This window comes from Bactrocera dorsalis, chromosome 6 (genome assembly GCF_023373825.1).
Source record: "Bactrocera dorsalis isolate Fly_Bdor chromosome 6, ASM2337382v1, whole genome shotgun sequence".
Classification (NCBI taxonomy): domain Eukaryota; kingdom Metazoa; phylum Arthropoda; class Insecta; order Diptera; family Tephritidae; genus Bactrocera; species Bactrocera dorsalis.
The window spans coordinates 19,661,547-19,684,454 of NC_064308.1; the positions used below are offsets into that span (position 1 = coordinate 19,661,547).

At 37.5% G+C, this 22,908-nt stretch overlaps 2 protein-coding genes across 8 annotated transcripts in view; one reads left to right on the top strand and one right to left on the bottom strand.

Moving 5' to 3' along the window:
- Positions 1 to 12,591, bottom strand: part of LOC105222899 (adapter molecule Crk) — a 154,080-nt gene extending 141,489 nt beyond the window's left edge. Inside the window, exons 1-2 of one of the 7 annotated variants that reach the window (XM_049460745.1) lie at positions 12,082 to 12,458; positions 10,780 to 10,905 (exon numbers count right to left, since the gene is read on the bottom strand). The gene's annotated coding sequence lies outside the window, so the exon portion shown is untranslated. Of the gene's footprint in view, positions 1 to 10,779; positions 10,906 to 12,081 lie in introns of all 7 variants that reach the window. The other 6 variants (XM_049460744.1, XM_049460748.1, XM_049460746.1 and 3 more) reach the window with 6 other exon arrangements.
- Positions 1 to 22,908, top strand: part of LOC125779325 (uncharacterized) — a 326,516-nt gene that overhangs the window by 214,260 nt on the left and 89,348 nt on the right. The gene's annotated exons all lie outside the window — the stretch shown is intronic.

Sequence of the window (22,908 nt, forward strand, 5' to 3'; positions counted from 1 at the left end):
TGTGCAAAAGGGTTTTGCAAGAGCAAGAGAACTACTATATTACGTTATATTATTATATTACTAATGCATGTATATAATATTATATATATATATTTACTTAATAAATTTAAAAAAGAAAATATCCATATGCATGAATAGAGGAATGTTTGAGAAAAAGAATTTCAGCGAATTGCCTTATCATCACATGGCAGCGCTCCATTTCGTCGTAATTATTGGTAAACAAATAAGGTTGAAACGAGTGTAAAATGTAATTTTTAAAATAAAGATTTTTTATGTAAAAAAACTGCTAAACGTGGATTTATTTAAAAGATTATAGTGTAATTTAATTAATTTGAAGAGAAAAATGTGAATAAAGTGTGTTGTGGTGAAATAGTTTCTTGAAATGTTCGAATTTTTTGAACTTTAAGGGGCACACCTAGTGTAAAATTTTCAAATTTTCATATTTCGATAGGTTATACCTTTAAAAATAACATACTAAAATTTCAAATCGATATCTGTTTTTGAGTTACAGCCATTTAAAAGAGTAGCCGCTCGGCAGTTAGATAGTTGCATTGGAACTCTAGGGGAAACTTTAGTATACCATCCCACGATTTCAGGGTTAAAAGTGATATGGTTGGATAGGGCTGATGCTCCAGATTAAGAAAATATATAATTGCAGTCGCAAACTTATAGTTTTCGAGTTATTTGCATTTAAAGTTGAAAATTTTGCAAATTTTATCTTGCAATTTCTCCATTTCTAGTAATTATTTATCTTATATTATGCAGTTTTTATGCACTTATACTTCATTACATTGTTTCTCCATATTTATTTTTCAGTAATTATTTAGTTATTTGCTTAGAATAAGCATTTTATATTTTACACTTGCTAACTATAGGCCGATTTCCCTCCTTCCATGTACGGGCAAAATTTTGGAAAAGATCGTGGCAAACCGCTTGATGTGGTATGCTCAATGAAACAAGTTCATATCACCGAATCAAGTCGCCTACAAAAAAGGTCAAGGCACGTTAGACGCTTTATTCCAACTTGACTACTTCATTACTAACGCTTTGTCCAGCAAAAACCACGTATCCGGACTATCTCTGGACTTCCACAGAGCTTTCGACAAAATTGGAGCCCATATTATTATTCGACAACTTAGAAAATGGAAAATAGGCCAGAATATGATACGTTTTATTACCAACTTTCTCACAAATAGAAAACTCATAGTCAACGTAAATGGTTTTCTTTCTTCAACACTCCCGCTTTCTAATGGTACGCCGCAAGGCTCACCTCTTTCAGCCTTCCTTTTTGTCATTGCTTTCGATGATATTAGTAGGATGATAAAAAATTACAAAGGAGTTGAGCACCAGATCTATGCTGACGATGTCCTAATCTACACAAAAGTCTCTGACGTTAATTTAGCTCAATCCTTATTTACTAATATACTCGCCAGAATTGAGACTTGGTCACTGGAGTCTGGTGTTTCACTTTCTTTAGACAAAACACATATCCTTCATGTAATTAGGAAGCAAAATTGCAACGGTATTTCACTTACCCACAACCAAACTAACATCGAATGAAAAACACAGCTGAAATTACTAGGATTAATTTTTGACTCTAAGTATAACTCCTGTAGAACCCCCAAAGGTGATCTTGCCACCGATGCCCAGAGCATACTTAGATTATGGAGGGAACACTTCTCCAGCCTGCTGAATGGCAGTGAACACATAGCACCAGGAGAAGGCGAACCCGATTCCCCAATCGATGACGATGGAGCAGACGTTCCATTGCCCGGCCATGACGAAGTTCGAATAGCAGTTGCCCGCCTGAAGAACAACAAAGCGGCAGGGGCCGACGGATTGCCGGCCGAGCTATTCAAACCAGGGTTCTCATTTACTACTCCGTAGCAGCAAAATTTCTAGAATTATTGCTATGCTATCGCTACCGCTATCACTTTTCCGGGAGCCACAGCATAGTCGTAGCATAACAATGTAAAAGAAGTGCTCTACTCTGCTCCGAGTTTTGTTAGGTAAAAAACTATAGCTGGAGCGGGAGCAAAAAATTAAATTCTGCGCTATGCTTTGGCGTAGCGGTAGCAAAAAATTGGGAGCGGTAGCACAGCAGAGCTAATGAAAATTTTCATGTGCTACAACTCCCGCATGTGTTTGTTGTTTTTTTTCTTTTTTTGCTATTTTCTGTCATAATATTTGAATTAATTGAATAATTCAAACAAAAAAATGTTATGCAAATCATTTTGGCACTTGTTGCGTCAAGTGACTTTATAAATCTAAAATCAAATATTTTAAGAAATATATTAATAAAGTCAATTAGATAATAATTGAATAAATTATATATATATTTTTTTTATGTAAAATATTTACAATTTTTATATTACCAAAAACATCATCTATTCCTAATGTATTACAATACTCAATTCTATGAATTTTCGAAATTAATTTTAACTACATTACTTTCCCCTTTTTTATATACATTAGGGTTTTTTTTTTTAACTATTATTTTTTTTCAGTTTCCTTGAAATGTTTAGCCCTAAATATTAACATTAAAAACTGGACCAAGGCATGTAAAAATTGTCCATAGAAAATACACGACAATCCTGATTTCTTATCTTTAAATTCCTACAGATCAGAGGTATTTTAAGGCATCGCTTGACTTTAGACACATGTTTCTCAGAATTGTTCACTCTACAAAAGTGCCCACAGCAACAAAGTCGAAACTCACACCGGCGAGGTATTACGGGGCTCCAAACTTGATTTTTCCAAGAAATTCGCATTCGCACGAAATGTGAAGAAGAAGAGTGATCAATTCTGAGAAACATGCGTCTAAAGTCAAGCGATGCCTTAAAATACCTTTAAAGATAAAAAATCAGGATTGTAGTGTATTTTCTATGGACAATTTTTACATTCCTTGGTCCAGTTTTTAATGTTAATATTTAGGGCTAAATATTTCAAGGAAGTTTTTGTATGGTATTTCCAAGGTAAATAAATGGTAAATATTTTACATAATAAAAAAATATATATGTATAATTTATTCAAATATTATCTAATTGACTTTATTAATATATTTCTTAAAATATTTGATTTTAGATTTATAAAGTCACTTGACGCAACAAGTGCCAAAATGATTTGCATAAAATTTTTTTGTTTGAATTATTCAATTAATTCAAATATTATGACAGAAAATAGCAAAAAAAGAAAAAAAAAAACAACAAACACATGCGGGAGTTGTAGCACATGAAAATTTTCATTAGCTCTGCTGTGCTACCGCTCCCAATTTTTTGCTACCGCTACGCCAGAGCATAGCGCAGAATTTAATTTTTTGCTCCCGCTCCAGCTATAGTTTTTTACCTAACAAAACTCGGAGCAGAGTAGAGCACTTCTTTTACATTGTTATGCTAAGGCTATGCTGTGGCTCCCGACAAAGTGAGAGCGGTAGCAAGAGTAAAATGAAATGCTATGGGAGTAGCGTAGTTTTTCAAACGCTGATTCAAACACGGCGGCGAAGAACTGATAAGGAGCATGCATCAGCTTCTTTGCAAAATATGGTCGGATGAGAGCATGCCCAACGATTGGAATTTAAGTGTGCTATGCCCAATCCATAAAAAAGGAGACCCCACAATCGGCGCCAACTACCGTGGGATTAGCCTCCTCAACATCGCGAACAAGGTTCTATCGAGCGTATTGTGTGAAAGATTAAAGCAAACCGTCAACAAACTGATTGGACCTTATCAGTGTGGCTTCAGACCTGGTAAATCAACAACCGACCAGATATTCACCATGCGCCAAATCTTGGAAAAGACCCGTGAAAGGAGAATCGACACTCACCACCTATTCGTCGATTTCAAAGCTGCTTTCGACAGCACGAAAAGGAGCTGCCTCTATGCCGCGATGTCTGAATTTGGTATCCCCGCAAAACTAATACGGCTGTGTAAACTGACGTTGAGCAACACGAAAAGCTCCGTCAGGATCGGGAAGGTTTCAGACAAGGCGACTCCCTATCGTGCGACTTTTTCAATCTGCTGCTGGAGAAAATTATTAGAGCTGCAGAACTGAATCGAGCAGGTACAATCTTTTATAAGAGTGTACAGCTGCTGGCGTATGCTGATGATATTGATATCATCGGTCTCAACACCCGCGCCGTTAGTTCTGCTTTCTCCAGGCTGAACAAGGAGGCAACGCAAATGGGTCTGGCAGTGAACGGGGGCAAGACGAAATATCTCCTGTCATCAAACAAACAGTCGTCGCACTCGCGACTTGGCACTCACGTCACTGTTGACAGTCATAACTTTGAAGTTGTAGATAATTTCGTCTATTTAGGAACCAGCATTAACACCACCAACAATGTCAGCCTAGAAATCCAACGCAGGATTACTCTTGCCAACAGGTGCTACTTCGGACTGAGTAGGCAATTGAAAAGTAAAGTCCTCTCTCGACGAACAAAAACCAAACTCTATAAGTCGCTCATAATTCCCGTCCTGCTATATGGTGCAGAGGCTTGGACAATGACAACAACCGATGAGTCGACGTTGCGAGTTTTCGAGAGAAAAGTTCTGCGAAAGATTTATGGTCCTTTGCGCGTTGGCCACGGCGAATACCGCATTCGATGGAACGATGAGCTGTACGAGATATACGACGACATTGACATAGTTCAGCGAATTAAAAGACAGCGGCTACGCTGGCTAGGTCATGTTGTCCGGATGGATGAAAACACTCCAGCTCTGAAAGTATTCGACGCAGTACCCGCCGCGGGAAGCAGAGGAAGAGGAAGACCTCCACTCCGTTGGATGGACCAAGTGGAGAAGGACCTGGCATCGCTTGGAATATCCAATTGGCGCCATGTAGCGAAGCGAAGAAACGATTGGGGCGCTGTTGTTGACTCGGCTATAATCGCGTAAGCGGTGTCTACGCCAGTAAAGAAGAAGAAGAAGAAGTATAACTTTAATGCTCACTGTAAATACGTCAGAAGTTCGTTAATGACACGATTAAATATTGTTAAATATCTTTCGTCTAAGCATTCATTTATTCATCCGAACAAACTAGTCAATGTTGTCAGAGCTTTGCTAACTTCAACAATAGATTATGGGCTCCCCATCTATGGCAATTGCTCCAAAAGCAGTATCAACCTTTTAAATGCACCATACCATTGCGCAATACGGCGAAGTCTCCGGGCGTTTCCAACCTCACCAATAAAATCGATAATGGCTGAATCTGGTTTACCAACTATTCAAGATAAAATTATAGATTCTTCGCTCCAAATTCTTGCGAAAACGGCTGAGAACACCAACCCATTACTAAATACAACTATCACCCATGCCACGAAAAAAAGAAAAATTCCAAGAATACAATCGGCTATTTCGAGATGCTTAATTTTCGCTGAAGAAAATAATATTTTACGTAGCGCAACCTTATTAAGCACATAAGGCATCAAAAAAACGCAAGCGTCAACAGTTCCAACTAGCGCAATTAAGACATATACTCGATTAAGGATTGGACACACTATCATAACACACGCCCACTTACTATCGGGTAAAAGCCCATCCATTTGCCCCCTTTGCGAGGACACCGCTTCTATCAAACACTTACTCACATTCTGTCCGATGCTTCACTCAACAGCCCACAACTCTGGCAACATTGATCTCATAAAACTACTAAGTGAACCTTCAGAAAAAAACGTTATGATTGTTTATAGATTCTTAAAAACCAACGATTTGTTAAAACATATTTAAGCAACTTACATCTTTACTAACCCTTAGCAAATAGAACTTTTAACCTAGTTATAATTACAAGGCGGCTGAAGGCCTCGTAGCCAGTGCTGCGTTTATGTATTTATATAATAAAACTCCTTTTGTTATATGAATTATTATAAATAAAAAATAAATAAATATTTTACACAATTTTCATTTCATGCACAATAACAAAAGTATTCCGTGTTTACAGATATTAAGTGTTGCCATAATTACACATTTATCAAACGAATAAGAATGAATAAAAAAGTCAAACGCAGGAAACAAATACCATCTGAAATAAATTTTCCATTGTAATAAAAAAAAGTAATAAGTATGTTTAATCTAATAATTTAATAAAAGGATCATAATGATTATTTGCAATACAACAAAGGTAAAACAGGTAGTCCATTCGCGTCCCACTTCTTTCTGCATTGGCCGCACTTGAAAAAAATATCCGTGGCCGATCCAACACCGAGGTGTGTCAGATTTTTTTTGAGTAAAACTCCTTTTTGCGTTGGCGGCCTTCGGCCGCGCTTCAAAAAAAATTACCCTGGCCGATCCAACACCGGGGTGTGTCAGGTTTTTTTTGAGTAAAACTCCTTTTTGCGTTGGCGGCCTTCGGCCGCGCCTCAAAAAAAAATTACCCTGGCCGATCCAACACCGGGGTGTATCTCAGGTTTTTTTTTGAGTAAAACTCCTTTTTGCGTTGGCGGCCTTCGGCCGCGAATAAAAAAAAAATAGCCCTGGCGGATCCAACACCGGGGTGTATCTCAGGTTTTTTTTTGAGTAAAACTCCTTTTTGCGTTGGCGGCCTTCGGCCGCGAATAAAAAAAAAATAGCCCTGGCGGATCCAACACCGGGGTGTGTCAGGTATTTTTTTGAGTAAAACTCCTTTCTGGCGTTGGCGGCCCGATCAAAAATCATAATGTATCAAGAAAAGGGGCAATGATTTATGTATTTGGGGTATAATCTTATTTTATATCCATTCTTATTCGTTTGATAAATGTGTAATTATGGCAACACTCGTTTTTGTTGTTGTTGTTAGCGGTTAGCTAATCCCCGTTAGGATGGTAAGGGTTGTTTGTGTTGTCGTCCACGTCATCTAACGGTAGGCCCAAGAAACGTGCTGTTTCGATGGGGTCGGACCAAAGGGAGGAAGGTGTTAGATGGGTAGAGTTTGTAGGGCATGCAAAGAGGTGGCCAGTGTCATGCGGGGACTCGTTGCTTGCAGGATATACATTAGGTATGTCGGGGTCGATTTTGGATAAGTAGGAGTTTAACCTGCTACAGTATCCAGAACGAAGTTGCGCTAGGGTCACTCGCGTTTCTCGCGGCAACTGGAGCTCTTCGTCTGCAATAGGTGGCGGCTTGACTCCAAGAACGCCATTCACGGGAAGGGAGTCGGTGAAGGTATTGATGGCTCCACTGTGAATGGCGGTCAGTGCCTGTCGAAAGTTTGTTGCGTCCGAAGTCTGGTCGGCGTATTGTTTGATGTCGTCGACGTAGTCGAGGAATGACCTCTTGATGCTCCTGGGAGGCGGTTCCGCTTCAAGCAGATGGCTGCAGGGGTGATTCCTACGGAAACAACCCAGGAGGAACTGCCTGGAGAGGAGTAGATTATGCTCCTTTACAGGTAGCATGCGCGTCTCACTGTGGAGGTGTTCAATGGGAGACATCAAGAGGCATCCCGTCGTGATCCGGAGTGCTGTATTCTGACAGGTCTGAAGTTTCCTCATCTGCGTACCACTGCATCCAGGCGACCATATTGGAGCTGCATAGTTGAGGACCGGCCGGCCGATTGCCTTGTAAGTTGCCAGCAACGTTTCTTTGTCTTTTCCCCATGTGCTGCCGGCTAGCGGCTTGAGGATTTTGTTGCGGCTCTGTACCTTGGCGATAATCGCGGTCGTATGGAGAGAGAAGGAGCATAGACTATCGAGGGTTACGCCTAAAATCTTAGGGTTATTGACTGTCGGAATTTTGACGCCATCGACTGCAATATTAAATTCAAGTCTATACTCCTTCGTCCAGTTTGTGAATATCGTCGCTGTGGATTTGGTGGGTGAAAGTTGGAGATTTCGTGCAGTGAGGAAATGAGAATGGTCAGAGAGGTAGCCGTTTACTTTCGAACACATGCCATCGATTCCATTGCGCGACGTCAATATCGTGCAGTCATCTGCGTACGAGGTTATGGAAACTTCCTCTGGTGGTTGGGGAAGTTTCGAGATATAAAAATTAAACAGTAACGGGGAGAGGACACCACCCTGCGGAACCACCTGTTTAATTCTTCTTAGTTTGGATGTTTTACCTCGAAATAGTACGGATGACTGACGACCGTTCAAACAGTTCATGGTCCACCTCTTTAGCCCTGAAGGGAGAGTGGTCTTTTCGATGTCCTGCAGTAGCGTTGTTAGATTGACCGTGTCAAAAGCTTTTGACAGGTCCAACGCTACGAGGATCGTTCTTTCGCAGGGTGGTTTCTGGTTGAGGCCTCGAACTATCTGGGCGTTTATGACGCTAAGTGCTGTGGTGGTGCTGTGCACTTTGCGGAATCCATGCTGGTGGCTGGCTAGGCTCAGGTGGTGAGTGAAGGTCGGGAGTAACAAGGCCTCAAGTGTCTTCACTACTGGGGAGAGGAGAGTTATCGGACGATATGATTCCCCTTTGTTGGCGGGTTTCCCAGGTTTCAGTAGTGGGGCCACTCTTCCGACTTTCCACACATCGAAGATTTGAAGAGTGGTGAGCGACAGATTGAGGACCTTGGTGAGATATTTTACTCCCGTCGAGCCTAGATGCTTTAACATTAGCATGTTGATTCCATCAGGGCGGATGGATCTGGATGATTTTGCCTTGTTGATGACACCCTGAACCTCCTCATCGGTGAAAGTAAGTGGCGCGCAGTTGTTTGGCATTTTGCGCAGCCGTCGGTTAACACATCTCTTAGCCTTGTCTACCGAAGGGTGCAGTGTAAACTGCCGGCTAAAATAGCTCGCGCACTTCTTCGGGTCCGAAGAGGCACGACCATTGAATTGAACTTCAACTCGGTCGTCGTGTCTCTTCGGATTAGACAAAGCTTTGACAGTAGCCCAAAGCTTACTCACACCGGTGGAGAGGTTGCAGGACTTCAGGTGCTCTATTCATTTCGTCCGCTTATGTTGATTCACCATACGCCGAATCTCCAAGTTGAGATCCCTTATTCGGGGATCCCCGGGATCGGCATGGCGTGAGGTGTCGCGATCGTTAGCTAGAACGGCTGCTTCAGCTGGGAAATTAGGGCGGAATTCCGCTATTCTTCCAGCCGGGATGAAGCGAGCGGTAGCTGCTGCGATCACCTTGCGGAATTGACGCTCGCCAACGCATACGTCCGTAGGAATGGGTAGAGCGTTGAAGGTGCTCTCGGTAAATTCTGTGAAGCCGACCCAATTAACCTTTTTAAAGTTAATGAAGGTACGGTTGTCCACAGAAACGAAATCAGGAGGCTTCTCGATCGAGATAATTATGGGCAGATGGTCTGATGCAAGAGTTAGCATAGGTCGCCAGGTTATGCTATTTATCAGACCACCACTAGCAATGGTAATATCGGGCGAGCTGATACAGGTGCCCATAACTCTGGTGGGGCCTTCGTCATTCATTGTGCAGAATGTCGAGTCGTCGATCTGTTCCGCCAGCTCCATCCCCCTACGATCATTTGACAGGCAGGAATGCCAAAGATCGTGGTGCGCGTTAAAGTCGCCTAGTACCATACGGTTTTCACCACGAAGTAGCGCACCTATGTTCGGGTGATATCCTGTAGGGCAACATGTAACTGGGGGGATGTATATATTAAATATTTCGAGCTCGACATCGCCTGACCGTATAGCTATGCCCTGACATTCTAGGGTAGTATCCCTGGGGTCGATGTCGGGAACGTGTATCGATAGCTGCGGTCCAAGAAACCAAGTTAAACAGCCGCTCAGATCTTCTGAATTGTGCAGGTTTCAACGTTATACGTAAAGATCGCGAGTGAGATAGTGGTGGTGGCCTAGCTTTCATATTGCACAACACCGTGCAGTATCGTCAAATCGAAGAAGACAGCGGCCCCAGGGATACTACCCTAGAATGTCAGGGCATAGCTATCCGGTCAGGCGATGTCGAGCACGAAATATTTAATATATACAACTTACATTTTTCACACATATATACTTTAATTTTCTTTATTTTTCCTATGTTAACTTTTCTTCAATGGAATATTAACGGATATATTAATATCTACTTTGAACTTGAAATTTTAATTAAAATATATAACCCCTCTCTAATATTATTAAACGAAACACATATTACAAACAATATATCAGCTCATACTCCAAAAGCCTATACTGGTCATTTTTATAACCTTCCTTCCGTCACACCAAGCAAACAAGGTATGGCAATCCTGATTAAGAGAAGTATACCGCACACTCACTCAACTCCTCTCAAGGCAATCTACTATATCCACAGGATATAGCTTTAGAATTCGCCAAATTTTTACATGTAGTTTTAAGACATTTAATCAAATGGAAGTTGGCCCCCGTATATTTAGTTTTGTTAAATCCTTTCTCTCTAAACGTAAAACCAAAGTTCTTATTTCCGGCACATCTTCACCGACTATTCCTTTGGATAACGGCACTCCTCAGGGTCACCGCTATCAGTTATTCTGTTCACTATAGCATTTGATGTAATCAGCTCTATCCTTTCTTCCTTCCCTAATATTCAGAATCAATTATATGCTGATGATCTCCTTATATTTTCAAAATCTTCTGACCTTAGCTCAATATCCTCTACCTTTGAAGAAATCCTTTCTCAACTATCCCTATGGTCCCCTTCCGCAGGCGCATCAATATCGTACTTAAAATCCAGTTTACTCCACATTTGTAAAAAACATAATTGTCATTTTCCACCGATTTCATTCAACAATGTAGATATTTCATGTTCTCCTACACTTAAGTTTCTTGGATTAATTCTAGATAGTAAATATGCATTCAAACAACATTGTCAATATATTAGATATAGAATTACTAAAAACTCAAATATTGTTAAGTACCTTAAAGAATGTGATCCATTGAGGAGAATTTAAGCCAACACATTTATTCAACTGACAGCTGATAGCCTCTGTAGCTAGTGCTGCTTTTTTTTTTAGGTTGTACATATGTTATTAACATTGTATAAGCTTTTATAAATAAATAAAAAAAATAAATAATTATGGCAACACTTAATATCTGTAAACACGGAATACTTTTGTTATTGTGCATGAAATAAAAATTGTGTAAAATATAAAATGCTTATTTTAAGCAAATAACTAAATAATTATTAAAAAATAAATTTGTAGAAACAATGTAATGAAGTATAAGTGCATAAAAAGTGCATAATATGAAATAAATAATCACTAGAAATCGAGAAATTGCAAGATAAAATTTGCAAAATTTTCAACTTTAAATGCAAATACCTCGAAAACTATGAGTTGCGGCGACAACAATTATATATTTTCTTAATATGGAGCATCAGTCCTATTAGACCATACCACTTTTAACCCTGAAATCGTGGGATGGCATACTAAAGTTTCCCCCAAACTCCTTCCATACCATTAATTTGATCACTGTAATACAATTGCCCTTATTATTATATTTTTGGGGAATGTTTAGTATCGCGCCGGTTAAGTATCGTTTATGGAGAAAAACAGGGGGAGGCTACCCCCCCTGACGCCGCCTTATTAGAAAGAGGAAGGATCGAACTTTTTAATAAACCCCCCCTCGACCACCGAATACCCGGGGTGACCGATGTACTTTCGTGTAGTACTACTTTTTGCGTTGGTGGCCTACGGCCGCGCTCTAAAAAAATAACCCTGGTCGAGCGAATACCCGGGGTGACCATTAATAGATGCAATTAAATATGTATATATGTACATTGCACTGAAACATTTTGGTTTTCTTTATTTTGATTTCCTGTCCATACAAAAATGTTGGATTGGTTGCATTGGTTTGAGTTTGTATGGAAAAATGAGCAAAAACACTGATTTTTGGTCATTTTCAAAGGGCTCCCTACAGGTCTATAGGGGGTCGAGGGGGGGGTTTATTAAAAAGTTCGATCCTTCCTCTTTCTAATTAGCCTCCCCCTGTTTTTCTCCATAAACGATACTTAACCGGCGCGATACTAAACATTCCCCTCAACGGCACCTACTTATATGTAAGTATATCAATATTTTCTTGATCAGGAGGACCTCTTCTATCAGTACATACCCATTTTAACCCCGAAATCGGGGGATGCTATTCTAAATCGCAGCCAACATTTGAAGTAAACAATAACTCTCATCAAATAATACATATCCAATAAATAATTTTTAATATACCTGAATGTCAGCACGATGCACCTGGTCGATCACAACATCCGAAAATATTCACAGCAATACACACAATAAGATAAAAATTCATTCCGTGACCGCGTCTGTCACTATTAATTACTTTTTAACCTGTTCAGTTTTATTTAACATTTAATAATATGTTAATTTGAATTTACCTCAATTAGATTTGTATTCTATCACTTGTCGACGTTAACATACAATAATACCGTAACTATTTAATTTACTAATACCACATACATAGATATTTTCAACATTACAGCGTATTGGATAACATTAAATATAAAACGACGAAGTTCTAGTGGTGTTAACATAGGTAAAACTAGATACCGCAGATTTCAGAAAAACCTGAGAACAATTGTTTTTATGTAGAGATGCTAAATTGTTGAGTACTCGATAGATATCGTTAAATAATGCTTTCACTCAACGAGTACCATCAAGGAAATCTCTTAAGTCAGCCTTGAATAATCCACTAACAGCCCCATTCAGAGAAAACCTCACATTTGATGTGTTAGGTTTATTTTGTGAAGTTATTCTTGCTCAAACCTCTCATGAAAAAATACAAAACCCTCACTACATAAGGTGAAAAGCACGAAAAAAGAAATGGATAACAAAATAAAAAGCAATTTTGCAAATCTAGTATGCCTTAGCATGCGATTGGCACAATTCCGATTTCTTTGGCGCCGCGATTTGAAGCTACCGTTGATCATCCTCATGATTAAAAAACATATAGGGTTATAGGGTCCGCAAACGCTTAGTTTAGGAGATATTCGGCCTTCACCACATTAAACACACTTTTTTCACATTTTTCACTTGAAATTAATTAAATTGCACTATAGTCTTTAAAATAAATCTACATTTTACACTTTTCGCAGATTTTGGCACAATTCCGATTACTTTGGCGCCGCGATCTGAAGGTACCGTTGGAAAGAGGAAGTCCTCCTGATTAAAAAATATATAGGGTTATAGGGTCCGCAAACGCTTAGTTTACGAGATATTCGACCTTAAAGTCCGAAAAATCGCAAAAATTGGACCATTTCAAGACGCTATTTCACCACATTAAACGCACTTTGTTCACATTTTTCACTTCAAATTAATTAATTTACACTAAATTTAACAGGTTTTTTACCTAAAAAATCTTTGTTTTAAAAATTACATTTTACACTTGTTTGAACCTCATTTGTTTACCAAAAATTACGACGAAATGGAGCGCTGCCATGTGATGGTAAGGCACTTCGCTGAAATTCCTCTTTTTTGCAAAAATTCCTCTATTCATGCATATGGCTATTTTCTTTTTTAAATTTATTAAGCAAATATGTAATATTATATACATGTATTAGTAATATTATATAATAATATTATATATACATATGTATAAGTAATATTATATAATAATATTACGTAATAAAGTGTAAAGTATACAGTACAGTACGAAAACTCAAATTTTGTTTGAATATGAGTGATGATAACCGAAAAATATAACCACTTCTTACCCAAGACTCATATTTTAGATATAATAATATATATATCGTCGCCTAAAATACAAACCAATGTATCATCAAAAATAAATGGAAATCGCTGACAAATATAATAACCAAAATTTATCTATTTTATAACGAAAACTTAAATTTTATTTTGTATTTTAGGCGACGATATATATATTATTATATTTAAAATACACTCACAAGTTGTCACATTTTGAACTAGCTACTAAATAAAATAAAGTACGATTCGCAGAAGAGCCCCAATGTTTACAAATTTATTGTAACGAACCCTAGACACGGCGAGTATACCTCAGCAAATTATACTCGTAAGAAGCAGGGACAGTAAAAAGCTTCATTACGAGTACAACTTAAGTATTAAAAAAAAAAACAAAGATTGTGTTTATTAAATATAAATCACATATTTTTCATATATTCATATATGTATGTATATAGAAAAGTGTTTACATATTCAATTTTAGCTAGAAAAATCTTCTTTATAGTTTTTTTATAGTTAAAAAAGAATCACTCGAAAGTACAAACAAAGAAAACGCTGTGAAACGCTAAAAAAATCCTTCACTTTTGGTTTTTAAGGTGTGGCAATGCTGGTTTTCCTCGTAAATATAAACACTCTAAACTTTTCAGCCATAAATTTGATAATTTATTTTAAATTACTAAATTTGGCTGAAAAATTACAAAATAAAAGTGAAAAGTGAACTTATTTCAATGTTAAGGGTGTATATTTAAATATAGCGAGTGAAAAACGTGAAAATATTCTGCGAAACCTGGAGAAATACCATGTGTTCTTAGTGCAAATTTTTGAATTTTTAAACGTGAATATTTTTAAAAATATTAGCTATTTTTACATAATTTTTGGATATTCCTCCTCTGGAGAAGCCCTATCCGTATATACCCCATTTATACGGAAAATCGGTTTTTTACCCCTCCGCCAAAGTAATCGGTATCGTGCCTTTTTGTTCATACTGAGAAGGAAGTAAAATGTACAAAGACCGTAAATTACATATTTATTGTTATATAAAAATTTTAATATTTATAATATACTAGAGGACTCGACCACGTTTTACTGCGGCTAATATATAGATAGCACAACTAATACCAACTATATTTATTATTGTATTATATCTATTATATTTGTATTAGTTAGATTATAACTATTAGTTAAGGAGATATAGCATTTTGATGAAGCAACTTGTGTTAGTTTATAAAAAAACGAAAGAAAAAACATTTCGTCTGTTTTTTCCCATCTTGGTTATTGGGGAAAAAATACTGTTGAATTTGGGCTGTGCACCAGTGAAATACACCGAGTCCAATCGACAGTCAGCACAGTGGACTGCATATTATGAAACGGCTCTCAAGTCTTTTGGGATGCACGTGGTCATCGATTAATTACTGAGCCAGTTTTAATCCATTGCACAGCGTATTTGGCTGCAATCCTCTTCTACCATTCCCAGTATTTGACAATTTTATTATTTTCCAGCTATTCCGTTATATTTTTATGCTAGATATCGCGTTGTTTTTTTATGAATGCCTTTGCGTATTTCACACATAGTATAGCAAATTATTCGCAATGCCTTAACGACGAAAATGTCAATGCTATTTTTTATCGCGATATTAAATAAAACTGACAGCTTCGTCCTTAAACCGCCCGTTACTATATTAAGCATGCATGAATATGAATTATTGACAAAAGCTTATGATTTAATATATAATTTTTACATTTATGAATTGTATTGAATTTAAACATAAAAAGGTAAGAGGTATCTTATGTGCTTCTCTTCTTCTTTACTGACGTAGACACCGCTTCCCGATTATAGCCGAGTTAACAACAGCGCGCCAGTCGTTACGTGGTGCCAATTGGATATTCCAAGCGAAGCCCGGTTCTTCCCAACCTGGTCTTTCCAAGGCCGTGGAGGTCTTCCTCAGTTGTAGTCATCGTCCATGCCTCCGCACCATATAGCAGGACGGGAATGATGAGTGACTTATAGAGTTTTGTTTTTGTTCGTCGAAAGAGAACTTTACTCCTCAATTGCCTGTTCAGTCCGAAGTAGCACCTGTTGGCAAGATTTATTCTGCGTTGGATTTCCAGGCTGGCATTGTTGGTGGTGTTAATACTGGTTCCTAAATAGACGAAATTATCTACAACTTCAAAGTTATGCCTGTCAACAATGACGTGAGGGCAAAGTCGCAAGTGCGACGACTGTTTGTTTGATGACAGGAGATATGTTACCTTGCCCTCGTGCACTACCAGTCTGTGCTTAGCTTTCTTGTCCAGTCTGGAGAAAGCAGAACTAACGGCGCGGGTGTTGAAGCCAATGATATATATAACATCGGCATAAGCAAAAAGCTATACACTTTTATAAAAGATTGTACCTCTCGATTAAGTTCTGTTGTCTGAAACCTCGTTTGGTATCGAACGGCTCGGAGAGGTTCTTCTCGATCCTGACGGAGCTTTTGGTGTTGCTCAACGTCAGTTTACACAGCCGTGTTAGTTTTGAGAGGATACCAAATTCGGTCATCGCGGCATAAGGCAGCTCCTTTTCGTGCTGTCGAAAGCAGCTTTGAAATCGACAAAGAGGTGGTGTGTGTCGATTCTCTTTTCACGGGCCTTTACCAAGACTTGGCGAATGGTGAAAATCTGGTCAGTTGTTGATTTTCCAGGTCTGAAGCAACACTGGTAAAGCCCAATCAGCTTGTTGACGGTGGGCTTTACTCTTTTACACAATACACTCGATAGAACCTTATAAAAGATATTTAGGAGACTTGTACCGTGGTATTTGGCGCAGACTTTTGGGTCTCCCTTTTTGTGGATTGGGTAGAGCACACCTTAATTCCAATCGTTGGACCGGCTATTCATCGGCCCTCGCCGCTTTGTTGTTCTTCAAAACGCAAATTGCTTTTCTAACTTCTTCAGTGTCGAGCAATGGAATGTCTGTTGGGGGTGAGCGTAAATCAGCGATATGTTAATGAACTTCGCTTTGATGCGGATTGTGGCTACACGTTCATCCACCGGGATGAATGACAGTACTTGGAGTCGGAGTCTCTCTCCCACAACGAATCTCACACCAAATTTGCGCTCCTTTATATGACCACTGCATTTAATGCCACAAGGATCTACTTGTCTTTGTCCTTGACCCGTCCATCTCAATTTTTGAACGGCGATGGTATCAGCCTTCACTCTAACGAGGACATCAATCAGCTGGGTAGCGGCACCTTCCCAATTAAGGGATTGAAAATTCCAGGTGCATGCCCTCAAATCGTAATCCTTATTTCGTTTGCCATAGTCGTCATCACAAGGGGGGTTTCTCATTCGAGGCTGGTTGTTATTTTTCATTGTGTGAGTTTATTTTCGTTGCCAGCGCACAACCCTAAGAGGGGGATGTTTTGCCTTCGCACTTTAGCTCGCCTACAAACGGATGTTTTTAGGCTACCCAGAGGGTAATTGGTCAAAGACGGGAAGTCGTGAGCTGCTTGAGTCATATGTAAAAGAATCGTTTCTGGCCACTCCCAAGTGAATGGCGATCAAAGAATTTTCCTCACTTGCGTGAACTTCTAGACATGACTCCATCCTCCATAAGCTTACCCTGGTTCTAAGCTTCCTCCCCACCAGTTTTCAGCCAAATCGGGTTAGCCGTTCGTTAGTTATAAATGGTGTAACTAGCACGACTTTCTTTTAAATATGTATATATATATAGATGTGAGATTTTTTATTGTTTTTATTATTTTTACATTTTTTTTTTGAAGAAATGAAATATTCAAATGTTTCCTACAAACATGAATTTTAAACAAATGCTTATGGTTTGAAATATAATTTTTGTATTCATGAATTATATTGAATTTTAACATAAAGAGATAAAACGTATCCTATGTCCTTACCTTGGTTGTAAGCTACCTCTCCACCAATTTTCGCCAAATAGGCTTATAGCCCTGACAGACGACAGCGCTAATATGCATTAGCGGGCTTAATTTACATTTATTTGCGCATTTGACCCATGTTAATGCAAGTTTGTAATGCACAAGAATTCCGTGCATTTGGTTGAATTTACTAAATTTAAATAGGCAACACTGCTCAAAAATTGCCGATTTTTGCTATTTATTGACAGATGTCGCACTTTTGCTATCCATTTTTCCAATATTCTCAACTTTTTTGCACACTTTCCGCAATACAATCAATTATTGCTATTAATTTCATCTTTTAACGTAGATAATAGTAAACGAATTTTTTCGGGCTTTAATAGCCCTGACAGACGAGCAAAATTAATGCGCCTTAAGCAACGCTAATGCGAATTGAAATTTTATGGTGACAGACGGCAGGCTTGTGCATTTAGACAGCTGATAGTGAAATTTGTTTCTTTATTAAAAAAAAAAAGTGAAATAAAAATGAATAAGATAAATTATTAAAGAAAATTTTGGTAATTTTGGAAAATCAATATAAATTTAACGAAAAAATTCGTTTATTATTATCTACGTTAAAAGATAATAGAGTAAAATTAATAGCAATAATTGATTGTAATGCGGAAAAAGTGTGTAAAAAGTTAAGAATATTGGAAAAATGGATAGCAAAAGTGCGACATCTGTCAATAAATAGCAAAAATCGGCCATTTTTGAGCAGTGTTGCCTACTCAAATTTAGTAAATTGAACCAAATGCACGGAATTCTTGTGCATTACAAACTTGCATTAACATGGGTCAAATGCGCAAATAAATGTAAACTAATAGCCCTGACAGACGAGCAAAATTAATGCGCCTTAAGCAACGCTAATGCGAATTGAAATTTTATGGTGACAGACGGCAGGCTTGTGCATTTAGACAGCTGATAGTGAAATTTGTTTCTTTATTAAAAAAAAGTGAAACAAAAATGAATAAGATAAATTATTAAAAGAAATTTTGGTAATTTTGGAAAATGAATATAAATTTAACGAAAAAATTCATTTATTATTATCTACGTTTAAAGATAATAGAGTGAAATTAATAGCAATAATTGATTGTAATGCGGAAAAAGTGTGCAAAAAAGTTAAGAATATTGGAAAAATGGATAGCAAAAGTGCGACATCTGTCAATAAATAGCAAAAATCGGCCATTTTTGAGCAGTGTTGCCTACTCAAATTTAGTAAAATCAACCAAATGCACGGAATTTTTGTGCATTACAAACTTGCATTAACATGGGTCAAATGCGCAAATAAATGTAAATTAAGCCCGCTAATGCATATTAGCGCTGTCGTCTGTCAGGGCTATTAGCCGTTCTTGAGTAATAAATAGTGTAACTAACATGACTTCCAAGTATTTTTATAGATAACTCCTCCATTCTGTTACGATAAAAAAATTTCGAATATGTTTAAAAATATTGAAATTAACCAAACAAACACAAACGATTTTGCATTGCAAAGTTTGCTTTCAGACATTACAAAATTATAGCAATTGTGTTATTGAAATCATTTCAGCATTCGGAGAAACTCACAAATAACAAAAACCTCACAATACTGAGGGTGGTGATTTTCTGAGAGCAATAGAGTAGGGCTGTAGTGTAGATAATTATTCACATAAAGCTGTGACCACATTTTCAAAACCCTGCAAGACGGGTAGCTGTTAGCAAACGTGTAAGCGAATTGTTATTGTTCACTTTTGCATTCGTTAAAATATTTGTTACTTTTGTTCAGAGAGTGGGAAAAAAGTAACACATAGCTATTTGATGTTCAATGGTTATCTCGCTCTAACCAATGGCAAATATCGCATGCTGCCTTGTTCTAACAGAATACACACATTTGTTAGCAAATCTCTTCACAGTATGTTACGGGTAACAAATTATTTTGTTAGCGCTTAGCTTACCCATGTGTTATGGATAACAAAAAGTATTTGTTACCCGAATATCTGTTAGTGTTATTATTTTGGTTATCAGTTTGTTACCTTTAACATATAAGCATGTTAGGAAGAACAAGCAGTAACAAGATTATCTGTTACCCATTTGTTACATCTAGCAAATTAAATTCTTTTAAATAAAACTCAGTTTTTTTTATTATTTCTCTTTATTTAATAATAAAATCAAAATAAAATGCACAATCTATAACAAATATTTGAATTAAATATACACTATTTAACTTTAATAATTTCAAACATACTCCATTATTTGGTTGCTGCACGCAATAGATTTGAATTTCACCAATGGTCCAAATGATTTCTGTAATATTAAAATTTTTAATTATACACACAACATTAAATTCATAATGCTTACCTTTTTCTCCTTGTTAACCTCTTTCGTTTTCCCTATATAAAAGAAATTAATAATATATATATATAAATTAGAAATTAATAATAAAATATCATATTATCAATTAGCGAACTTACCTCTTTAAAATCCAAAATAAACTGCGCTTTTCGTTTATTCTTCTTGAAATATTGGGTATTCGCCTCTCCTATTCTAACAAGTTAACATTACAATATGTTTATAATGTCGATAGTTTTTCTCTATCTTACTTACGTATTCTCCCATTCCATTGAAAATTCCAGAAAATGTAACAGTGTTAGTGAACAGCTGAAAATGTTTCAATGTGTTTGTGCAATCTGTTACCTCCGTCTTGCAGGGAAATCTGTTTAAGGTACATAAAAGTAGCCATACACGACAGATAGATAGACAGTAAAAGTGGCCATACCCGACACATATGTGCGTTCGATGGGGATGTGTGCGATTGCGGTTTACTCGTGTATGGGCTTGTGAGCATATCGATCCTTGTTCGCGCAAATGTTCGATTTTTTATGATCGGTATGTACATATGTATGTCGTGTTTGGCGCTGTGAGCACACAAAATCTCATTTCTCTCGTGTCACCGAATTTGAAAGATCGCGGTCGTACATTTTTCCTCTTGTTTGTTCACTGTGTGAAGAACGAACGCAAAATGGATTTGTATGTCGAGGTGCCGATAGAAAAAGGAAGTTCTCGTAGCATTAAGCTTACGAAATATTCGACTTTAAAGTTCAAAATTTTTAAAAATTGCTACATTTCAACAAGCTGTTTCACTAGATATAACACACTTTACGCACATTTTTTACTTAATATTAATTAAATTAAACTATAAACCAATTCACATTTTACACTTCTTGGAGGTTTTAAGTAAGGAATCCATATTTTAAAAATTACTTTTTGCGCTCGTTGTGCACATATGATATAAAGTAAATTTTCGCTGAATTTCTTCTATTTGCTAAAATTGCTCATTTCTTATTTAGCAATATTAGTTTTAATAAACACAAATGCCTATAAATTACCCTAAAAGAAGGGTAAAAGCTAGTCAGAGAATGTATGTATATCATAGAGAAGGTTCATGATGTCGAGAATATAGGGATATTTCACTTTTGGATGACCGTGTTTCACCACACCACAGAAAAATTATTAGCGTATTTCACCACATTTAACATCAGGGGACACGAAAATAGCAAAATTGAACATTTTCAGTGTTAAATGAGAAAAATTATGCTACATATTTTCGATGTTAAGAAATGTACGCTTACAGATTCGCATATTATTAAAATGCGTAAACTCTGCATACCTATATATATAAAAATGAAACCCGTTTTTCGTTCACGTCATCACGCGTGAATGGCTGGACCGATTTCACTAATTCTTTTATTGTTGTATGTGTTATTATTAGGAGAAGGTTCTTATGTAAAAAAAAATTACGAAAGCCGGAAAACTCCTAAAACCAGTCCTTTTCTTTTTCCCATACAAGCGTTTAATTTTGTATATACACATGTAATTAAAAATGAATGTTTGTTTGTTAGTAACGCTAATGCTCGAGAACGGCGAAACCAATCTTCATGAAATTTTCAGAAATTGTTCGCTGTGGATCTGGAAAGGTTCAGAAATAAAAAAAACTTTTGATAAGAAAAAGTCGAAAAATTGGAAATTTCCAAAAATAAACTTTTTTCATAAAATTCTTTTTTCTTTTATCTATATATATAAAATTAAGTGGCAAAACTTCCTGTTCGCATACTCCTCCTAGACGGCTTGCCCGATTTCAATGAAATTTTCAGGGGTGATTGGGGTCCGTTTGGAGGGTGCACATAAGAAATTTAATGGGTGTATCATTGCACGTTTTGCAAAAAAAAAAAAATGATACATCCCGCCTATACAAATTCTCCTGAAATAATGTTTTGCCGATAGATTGGCAGTCCTGTCAAATGCCTTTTACTAATAAACAGAAACAACTGGCAGATGTTTACAATTAATAAAAAAAAAAACACTGACATCGCATGTTGATCGTTTTTTCCTGAATTGATTCGATTGTTCAAAATCGCATTGGACCGCATGCCGTCTGATAACCATCGAATCGTCATCAGAGCAGACAAAATGCCGATGGGGCAGCATGCCAGACGATTCAACGCACCAACAATCGATGAGTTGGTAATCGTCATTGTTGGTGAACAGTTTGAATCGCGAGATATTGTACTGCACCGTAGATACGAACAACTTCAGCGTGTTTCCGAGCTACACCGTAGTTATAATGCATTACAGTATCCGATATTATTCTGGAGAGGTGATGACTGCTATCACATCAATATGCGATTGATAAATCGAAGAAATGTTACTACCGTTGCGTTCTGAAGAGTACATCCATTTGAGAGATGCCGTGATGAATGATGCAAATGTGAATAGCATTGGACGTCTGACAATATTGCCAGCCACATACATCGGCAGTCCGCGCCATATGCACGAGTATACGCAAGATCCGATGTCGTATGTGCGCCATTACGGCAGTCCGGATCTGTTCATAACGTTCACGTGCAATCCCAAGTGGAATGACATCAAATGCCATTTGTTCCCCGGTCAATCAACAACTGATCGTCACGACTTAACAGCACGTGTATTCAGGAAAAAGCAAAAAGCAATGATGGATTTAATTGTGAAACTTCGTGTTTTTGGAGAAGTTCGATGCTGGATGTACTCGATCAAATGGCAGAAAAGAGGATTACCGCATGCACACATCTTGATTTGGTTAGTTCGAAAAAATACGACCAGATCAGATTGATAAAGTCATCTCAGCGGAAATTCCAGATGAAGCAATCGACCCACAATTGTTCAACGTTGTAATAAAAAACATGATCCACGGCCCTTGCGGCGCTATTAATCCAACGTCACCATGCATGATTGACAATAAGTGTTCAAAGCGCTATCCTAGAGCTTTAGTTGATGATACAATCACTGGAAATGACGGATATCCATTATATCGGCGTCGATCCGCTGAAGATGGCGGTAATTCAACGGTCATAAAAGTTCGGAATCAAGACGTTGATGCACATCAATGTAGAATATTGCAACTCTGTCAAATCGA